The 9424-nt window shown below is 38.1% G+C and overlaps 1 pseudogene; it reads right to left on the bottom strand.

Annotated features, from left to right (window-relative positions):
- Positions 1-258: 258 nt before the first annotated feature.
- Positions 259-640, bottom strand: LOC129064448 (protein S100-P-like; annotated as a pseudogene).
- Between the last annotated feature and the right edge of the window lie 8784 nt (positions 641-9424).

Here is a 9424-nt window from a genome sequence, read left to right as displayed (position 1 = left end):
CTAAATGCATGATAGATTTGACTTTCACATGAATACTACTTTTGTTTTTCTTCTTCTCCTTCTTCCTCCTCCTCCCCTTCTTCTTCCCCTTCTCCTTTCTCTCCCCCTCCTCCCCCTCCCCCTCTGCCTCCTTCTTTCTTCTTCTTCTTCATTTCACAAGCATTTTATTGATCAGACAGCCATCAGCTCTCTAAGTCCAGAGAAATAATTGCTGCCAAGAGCTTTCTGGAAGCCAGGGACCTGCTCCCTGTGCCCTCTTTAGGAATCGGGGTTAGTAGGGTATCTATTGAGTGCCTTCTGCTCGAAGTACATGTGACAGGCAGACGTGATCGCAGCCACAAAACACTGTGAACTTGTTGATGTCCTCTGTGGCATCTCCATGAGTGTCTAGGTCCTTGAGGAGTTTGTCCACAGCCTCCTTGTCCCTTCCACTCTGCAGGAAGCCTGGGCGCTCCTTCTCCAACAGCACCTTCAGCTCCCCCTTGCTCAGGCCCTGCTTGTTGCTGTCCACACCTATGAACCGGGCAAAGACCTCGATGATCATGGCCATGGCCCTCTCCAGTTGTGACCTGGTGCTGGATGTGGGCACACATCCCTCCAGGCAGCTGACATGGCTGAGGAAATGGCCTTGCTTTTTCATTCTGCCTTTTCCACATGACAAGTCAAAGGTTTTCCTTGATTGTGCAGTGGTATTAAAGTGTGATATTTGTTTGCTGTGAAGAGGCTTAAGCATAAAAACTGACAAAGGTGGTTGGCCTTTGACCCTTCTGGTGCCTTGATTGTATTTTCCCTCTGTGTTGGCATGATAGATAACAGTCCCCATCCAGCTGCAGAAAGGAGCATGTTGTTTAGTTTTGCAAGTACGTCAATTCTCTTCTGTTATGAGGAGGGGGATTTTCACAAGGAACTAACTTTGTGTCAAGCAACTTAAAGAAGCATGAAGAAATTCATAGTTTACATTCACTTGAAGTTCATGGGCATGTCTAATTCAAAGTGGCCCTACAAGAATTTCCTCATTATTCAACTGCCTGGTCACTGTGTGAGAGGCCCAGTGTCTTTTTTATCCCAATTCAAAAAAGGAAACCATACAATTTTATAGAGTGAATTAATGATAAAATATTCACTTTAGAATTTCTTATATACACAGCTCACCAGTGGTGGATAAGTAGTGAATTTCATTTGCTATGACAATTATGAAGCATTAAGCAAAATTTACAAAGAGGAACAGGGACTAAATTTTAGAGAAGGTGACTAATAATATTAGATTAACCCCAGGGAAATTGGGAGTTTCCTGGTAAAAACAGGGGCCAGTGAAATAGCCTTTCTCGCTGTAGGTCGACCTAAACAGGTGAAGGGGAAGAGAAGGGATTTTCTGGTGGCTTGGGACCCTGGTATATTCAACCTATAGGCTGGGCGGTTCAGGAAGTCACTCTGTCTTCGTAGACAGTAAAGTTTTATAATAGTTAAGGGCACAGTGTTAAATCCTCACAGACTGAGTTTCAGTTGCTCACCTTTCCACATTATTATTGGAATTTTCTCATCTGAGACAGCGTTAACTGTCAGGGCTCTCGGAGGGCTTCAATAAAGTCATCAGTGCAAGAGTATCCTGATACTGAGTGTGGCAGGTTAACTAGTAGGCCCCCCCCCCCCCCCACAAATATGTCCATCAAATATGTCCATGTCTGAATCCCTGAAATTTGTAAGTGTGACCTCATTTGTAAAAAGTGTCTTTGCAGGTAAAATTAAGTTAAGGGTCTTAAGATTAGATCATCCTAGATTAATCTGCTGGGTACTAAATCCAATTACAAGGGTTTTTATAAGAAATAGAAAAAGAAAAGATATAGACACACAGAAGAGAAGGGCACAGGAAGATAGAAGTAGAGGCTGAGGTGATATAGCCTCAGGCAAAGCAATGCTAACAGCCACCAGAGCCTAGAAGAGACAAGACATGAACCACCCCCCCCCCCTGCCCCCAGGTTCCAGAAAGGGGTATGGCCCTATTAACATACTTTGATTTCAGACTCCTGGTCTCTGGAACAGTGAGAAGAGATGTTCTATCCTTTTAAGCCACTCATGTTGTGGTAATTTGTTACAGCAGCCACAGGAGGTAAAGAAATGAGCATAGTGTCTGGTACCTGGTCAGTATTCCATCAACTGTAATGTTAGTTTTCAAATAAAGTAGATCTTTTTTGGGGAGGGGGAGTAGTGTGCTTTCAAAAAAATCCTTATTTAAACCTTTTTTCTGCACTTCGTATAGCCTTAATTTACTTGCTCATTCATTCATTCATTCATTCACTCATTCGTTTGTTCATTCATTTGGTATTTACTAAGCAACTCCCATAAGTTAAGACACATAGTGCTAAGTGTACTAAATCCTTTGAAAAGAGCACTCTATGATAGTGAATAGAATATGTATGAACCCCAGCCCCACTGAATTCACTCTCTAGTGAGAGAGACAGACAAATAGAAAATAAGTCCTCACTTCAGTCAGTGCTATGAAGAAATGGATAGGTTTGTGGACAGAGAAGAGAGAGGATTGAATAGAGTAATCAGAGTGGCAGGCTCCCTGCAGGGAAGGAAAGGAGAAAAGTGGAGAAACTATTTTTCAGCAAGTGGCTGATTCTGAAGAACTGTGGCAGAAGTTTTAGAAAGAAAAACAGAGGTATTTTTATAAAGGACTTCTCTATGAATGCAAAGCCTTGACTTTAATATTTGACTTTGAATTAGGCATGAGAAGTGGAAGGCATTTGCATTTGCAGGGTAGGATGTTGTTGCTTTGCTTATGAGGCAACAAAGCAACTTCTTAGGTGTTTCAGAGTAAAGGTTGGCAAACTTTTTCTATAAAGGGCAAAGTAGTAAATATAGCTTGTGGGCTATCTGGTTTTTATGGCAATGTTTTTTGTCTTTGTTGTAGCTTGAAAGTGGCCATAGATGGTATGTAAACAGATGAGTCTGGTTGTGTTCCACACTTCATTTACTAGACACTGAAATTTGAATTTCATATAATTTTCACACCTTGAAATATTTTTCTTTTTCTTTCTGTCAACCATTTAAAAATGTAATAACCATTCTTAGCTTGAGAGCTGTACTGGAAGAGGCAGTGGGATGTATGTGGCCCACAGGTCATAGTTTACTGACCTCTGTTTTAGAGTCAACTTCTGTTCTTACAGGGAAGGGAACGATCTTCTATATCCAGAAATTCTGTCGTAAGCAGCAGCCAGCAGGTAGGAGAGGAGAGTTTTTTAGGGAAGAGAAGACCCCCTCAGGGAAGCAGTGTGATATCACTACAGAATGTTCAGTTCTTGCTGGCTTATAAACATGAGCTTGAGCTTGAATTAAAAATGATTATTCTTTTGTATCAGGAATCAACATTTAATGATGATGTTTGTCCTCGATGTTTCAGCTATAAAACTGCAAATTATTCATGAAATTGATGTACATCATTCCATAATGAACTAGTCCGATAGAAAAACACATTAGGTATTTATATTGAAAACAAGCCATTTCTATTAAGACATTTTGAAAAGGAGAACTATGTTCCTGAAAACATGGATACTGGAAATTGAGGCCATTCACTTAGGATCAGGGAGATGTAGCAGTGTGTTCCTTCTGTTTGATTGGCATTGCCTAGTTGCCTTAATAAATAGTACATACCTGTAATACTGCATTTACAACCTCTACCACACTTCTGAGTCAGCTTCAAGACCAAATTGCTGTGCTTTCCCCTGTTAACCAGGCTGTTAATTTGTGGATGAAGGTGAAGCTTTACATGCATAAAAACTATACATATGAGGTCTGTCCAGAAAAAATCCACATTGTAATGTAACAAAAATGGTTTGCATGACATTGCTGTAACCTGGTAGCCAAGGAGAGTGGGCTGGAATGCGCATGCATGAACAATGACAACCTCACTGTATTTGTCAATGGGGGAGGCAGACACTGCTGAGTGAGCGTGTGCATTGTGTGGCCGTCACATTCAAAATCACTGAGCAAGTAGAGCAACAAGTCTGCATCAAGTTTTGTGTTAAGCTTTAACATTCTTCTGTGGAAACTATTTGGAAGATTCAGAAGGCCACAGCTATGGGCAACTGGTGATTGACAGTTTCATTGTGACAGCATGCCTGCTCATGCATCACATCTTGTGCCGAGTTATTTTTGGTGAAATATCAAATCACCCAGGCGATTCAGCCCCCCTTTAGCCCAGATTTGGCACGCTGTGACTTTTGGCTTTTCCTAAAACTGAAATCACCTTTGAAAGGGAAGAGGTTTCAGACCATCAGTGAGATTCAGGAAAAGATGGGGCAGCTGATGGTGACTGGGAGAACTGTGTGAGGTCCCAACGTGCCTACTTTGAAAGGGTTTGAGGTGTCATTGTCCTATGTACAATGTTTCTTGTATCTTGTATTTTCATCAATAAATGTCTCTATTTTTCATATTACATGGCAGGATACTTTCCAGACAGACCTTGTACTTATAAGCTCAATGAGTATATTTACATCTGAGGGTTAGAACTTAATAATTCTACTTTTTATGGTCTTGGATAACCTATTTCATCTGCACTTTGCTTGCTGAAATATGGTTGCTTTGGGCTCTTGGGACTCTTAGAACTTTAGGTCTAGTTTCTGGCCTGTTACCCTAGGTTCCTTCCTGAAGAAACTACTTTTTAGTCTGTTCTCTTGTTCTATGCAAATTATAGTGCTTCATCTGCACAATTTACTTTCTTGACCTGCTTTTCACTTCTTCGTGTTCTGTAGTGATTGCTAAACTCCTCTCTTATCTCTCCTATTAGGACTTCTGGGCGCTGAATCAGTTTTTCTTAATTCATTGCTTCCATATCATTCTCTATCCACTCCATGCCAGTGTCTTGATTCCATCACGATTCCAGCTTTTTTCCTGGTTTTCTGGGCTCCTTAATAACCACCAATCCATACCTTGATTATAGATTCTTCTGACTTTGACCCTGGACATCCAAGACTTGCCTAATTATTTCCTATCTCAATCCAAAACTAGATACCAGCATGAGATGCCTTTCACATTAAAACAGACACCAAACCAAAACAAGCCATATGTGAGAAAGAAAAACATAAATAGCACCATTACACAACTGGCTTACTGAAAAAAAAAAATCAGGCTGTATGCCTACATTGTCTTTTATGTATTTATGTCATAGTTGACTGGTTTATTTTGATAGATTCTCTATCTTAAACAGAAATGCTTTTTGTAGAGCTGTATGTACAACATGAAAAAGAGCTGTGAAAAAGAGTTGTGAGTTATATCCATAAATCCTATTTGAATTAGAAAGGAATTTGCCTTACCAGTATCTTCTTTCCTTTGAGATGGCTGATATAATTTCCTTAAAATATTTCTATTATTTCAAAGAATATTTTCAGACCATATATATATATCATGAGCACAATGCCTGCAATTGGTTTTCAGAACACTTGAGTTTTGACCATTTATCTTTTGATTCATTAGTTAAAAACATTTTTCTCACTGAGAGGCTTTCTTTTGTATGTTGTGGGATATAACTTGGTTTATCAAATAACCTGGAAGAGAAAATAGAATACTAATTTTTAAAATCCAATTGATGATACCATTTTTATTTATTTTTTTATTTTTTTATTTTTTATTTTTTTTATTTTTTTATTTTTTTATTTTTTAATTAATTTATTTACTTTTTTAAATACATTTGTCTCTGCCTTCCCCCCCCCTCTTTCCCTTGCCCCCTCCCACCTTCCCTCCCTCAGCTCTTCCCCTTTGGTTTTGTCCATGAGTCCTTGCTATATGTTCCTTGACTTTCCCCTTCCCTTCCCTTTCCCTGCCCCCCCCCCCCCCTTGTCTCTGTTGATTTCTTTTCCTTTCAGTGTTGCTGGTCATATTTTCCTTGCTTCTTTGCATTGTTGGTTAGGGTCCGCTTATAGGTGAGATCATATGGTATTTGTCTTTCGCCCCCTGGCTTATTTCGCTTAGCATGATGCTCTCCAGTTCCATCCATGCTGTCGCAAAGTTTAGTACTTCTTTTTTTCTTTCTGCTGCATAGTATTCCATTGTGTATATGGAATGATGATACCATTTTTAGCTAGATTTTGTCATCAAGTAGGACAGGCTTCTTTAAGCCTATTACAGAGGTTTCTATTAAAAAAAATTGTATTTTTGGGGGGAGGGTGGAGGCCAGATACAAGTAGCATTTAAACAGTTCTTTGATCTTTAAACTTCTTATAATTCAAAAAAACATTTTATTTTTAAAAAGCAAGAAATCACACATTTTATTTATTCAATTCTTTAAAATTATTGCAGCATGAATCAGCATATGTCTACCTTGGTGATTAGATATAATACCACATGTACTTGAAAATGATGTGTATCCCTCTTTTGTTGGGATATCTTATGAATGTCCATTTATAGTTATTCAGTCTTCTATGTTCTGATTTTCTGTCTACTTGTTCTATCAAATATTGCGAGAGGAGTTTTGAAATATTCAACTATAATTGTAGATTTATCTATTTCTTCTTAATTATGTCTGTCTGTTTTTCACTTTATTTTTAGTTTCTGTTTTTAGGTTCATGCACATGTAGGGTTGATAAGCCTTCTTGAGTTGGTATGTTTATCAATATGACTCCTTTATCTTTATTATTGGCGATATTTCTTATTTTGAAGTATAATTTACCTATTATTAATACAGCCATTCCCATGGCTATAGACTGACTGTTTAGTGTGTCTCCTTTCTCAGATTCATATGTTGAAACAAAATTCCCAGTGGGATGATATTTGGAGGTAGGGCCTTAGAGAGTCAGTTAAGTCATGAGGGTGGAGCCCTTACGTTGGGATAAGAAGCCTTAAGGGACAAGATGGGAGAGATATGTTAGATATGTTAGAAGAGACATGTGAGGATACAGCAAGATGTCATCTGCAAACCAGGAAGAGAGTCTGCACCAGGAATCAAGTTGGCCAGCCCATTGCCCTTGGACTTCCCAGATTCCAGGACTGTGAGAAATAAATGTTTGGCTGTTAAGCCACCCAGTCTCTGGTATTTTGTTATGGCAGCTGGAGCTGACTAAGACATGTCCTCTAATGTATAAAGCAAGAGCCTCACACTACTATGCTTCTGTTTACTCTCCTATCATTTCTCCTGTTGTTGCCATTTTTAAAAATTCTACATGTTTAAATTTTATAATCTAATTCTATTACCTTTGCTTTAATCTTTTTAATAAAGTAAAACATGAAAAAAGGTGTTTTTTATATTTTCCTACATATTTATCATTTTCAGTGCTCTTCATTCCTTCTTATACATCAGGTGTCTGTACACTTTTTCTGTAATGGGTCAGAGAGTAAATATTTAAAGCTTGTGGGCAGTATAGTCTCTGCCACAGCTGCTCAGCTTTGTCGTCTCAGAGTGAAAGCACCCATAGTTTGAAAGCAAATGATTATGGCTGTGTTCTGATAAACTTTTATTAATAAGTATCGACATTTCATATAGGTTTCAAAATATTTTTTCATATAGGTTTCAAAATATTATTGTTATATTTATTTTTCCCACCATTTAAATAAGTGAAAATCATCTTAGTTCATGGACCACCCCAAAACAGGTAGATAGCTTGATTTGATGCACAATCTGTATTTGTCCACTTCTGCTTATAGATCTTTGTTAGTATCTAGTGTCAATTAAGCCTCAACCTGAAGTTCACCTTGTAGCATTTCTTTTTCTTTTTCTTTCTCCTTTTTTTTTCTTTTGGTAATATTTCTTGTGGTACAAGCTTACAAGTGAGAAACTTTGTTTTTGTTTGCCTGAAAATCTACTTATTTCCCCTTTTTAAAAATATTTTTGTCGGTTATAGAATTCTCTCTTTGACAGATTTGTTTTATCATGCCTTAAAGATATTATCCCACTTTTTTCTGTGTAGTTGCATTTCTACACCCTGTTTCCTCTGCCTGCAAGTAAAGTGTTCAGTCTCCACAGAGTTGCAGTTTGGAAAGGTAGAATACTAAAGCAAATGCCAAACTCGTTTTAGCATTTCTTTTCTCTCAAGGAATACAGCCTATGTCGTCTGTTATCTAGTGCCTAAGAACAGTTGTTTTATATAGTTTGTTCAGTTACATATATGTTTTTATAATGAGAAGAAGTCCTATTCCTGTTATTCTGTTATGGCTGATCCAGGAGTCTTTTGTACATGCTCAAAACGTAAGGAGTGATTAGATTGCATGGTGCCTGTAAAATGTCATGTTTGGGTTCTGGGAAATGTTTAGTATTTAAGAGTAAATATTATGCTCTGCAGCTAACCTCTCTTTTACTCTGTCTTTCCAAAAGTTTTTCTTTTTCTTTTTAAATGGGAATTGTAGACAGTTGGACTATGAGGCCATAGCAAAACCTTATTTTAGGCTGTGAAGCTTAATGGACATAAGGCTGGCCAATCAATATATATCAAATCCCATCCGTGTACCAGATGCTGGTAGGCCTCAACACTGTTACTCTTGCAAAGTCAAATATCATTAAACAAGCCATGACCTAATATCACTTTTTGAAGAAAAGTTGAAGAATAATTATTATAAAGCAAACAAGATTCCACAATTCTAAACATTGGGAGTTGATCTACCTAAAAGATATGTATTCTCTGAAAACCAAAACGACACTGAGAAATGAATTTTAATTCTGACTCTGTTGGCTGATACCATGCGGTTCACAGTGCTTTCAGGCCTTGCTTTCCTCCTCTGCAGAGTGAAACTGTTGTCCTCCCTGATCTTGCATTCCCTTCAATATCTAACATTTGTGATTCTCTGCATGTGCCTGTGTACCTTTTGTACCTTTCTTCCATCTCATGCAATTAGGACCTAAATAGAGGAGCATAATGTTTTTGAGATTCTGAGTTCCGAATGTGATTTTGATTACTTAAAATATGAAATGTTTGAGTGCACTTAAGTTGCAAAAAATGGTTTTCTAAACATAATAGCTCCTTACCTTACATGCATGCTTTTATGTGTCCTCTGAGTCATATCTGCTCTCAGTAGCTGCTGACAAAACAGGATTTTACTGCTGAAAGAGCAGCAGATCTAATATTGCTACAAAAGAGCAGGCTGCGTTTTATTTTGCCTTGGGCCATCAATAAAATCCCAGTCACACTCTGATCTTACACTCTTTATTGTTCCCCATGATACATCACAGGTAAAAGGAAACTTTACTTTCCCAGGCATTGCAAAACTTAAATGAATTATTGGAAAATATCTAAAAGGTCATACATAACTCTCAGTGAGCTTGGAAAGCATTCTTCCTCACGTAGTGACACAAGTAAAAAAGTGTATTTGTTAGGATAATGCTAACTGCTCTAACAAATGGATGCAATTGCGTCTTGGACTTTTGGCTAACGTCAAGTGCGAAAAATGGACACTTGTATAAAGCGACTTGCAAACAGGAACTTGTGTCTTGCACGGG

This window comes from Pteronotus mesoamericanus, unplaced genomic scaffold, assembly GCF_021234165.1.
Source record: "Pteronotus mesoamericanus isolate MK-2021 breed Mesoamerican mustached bat unplaced genomic scaffold, CSHL_Meso_final contig_101, whole genome shotgun sequence".
Lineage (NCBI taxonomy): Eukaryota > Metazoa > Chordata > Mammalia > Chiroptera > Mormoopidae > Pteronotus > Pteronotus mesoamericanus.
This window is presented reverse-complemented; position numbering and strand designations above follow the sequence as displayed.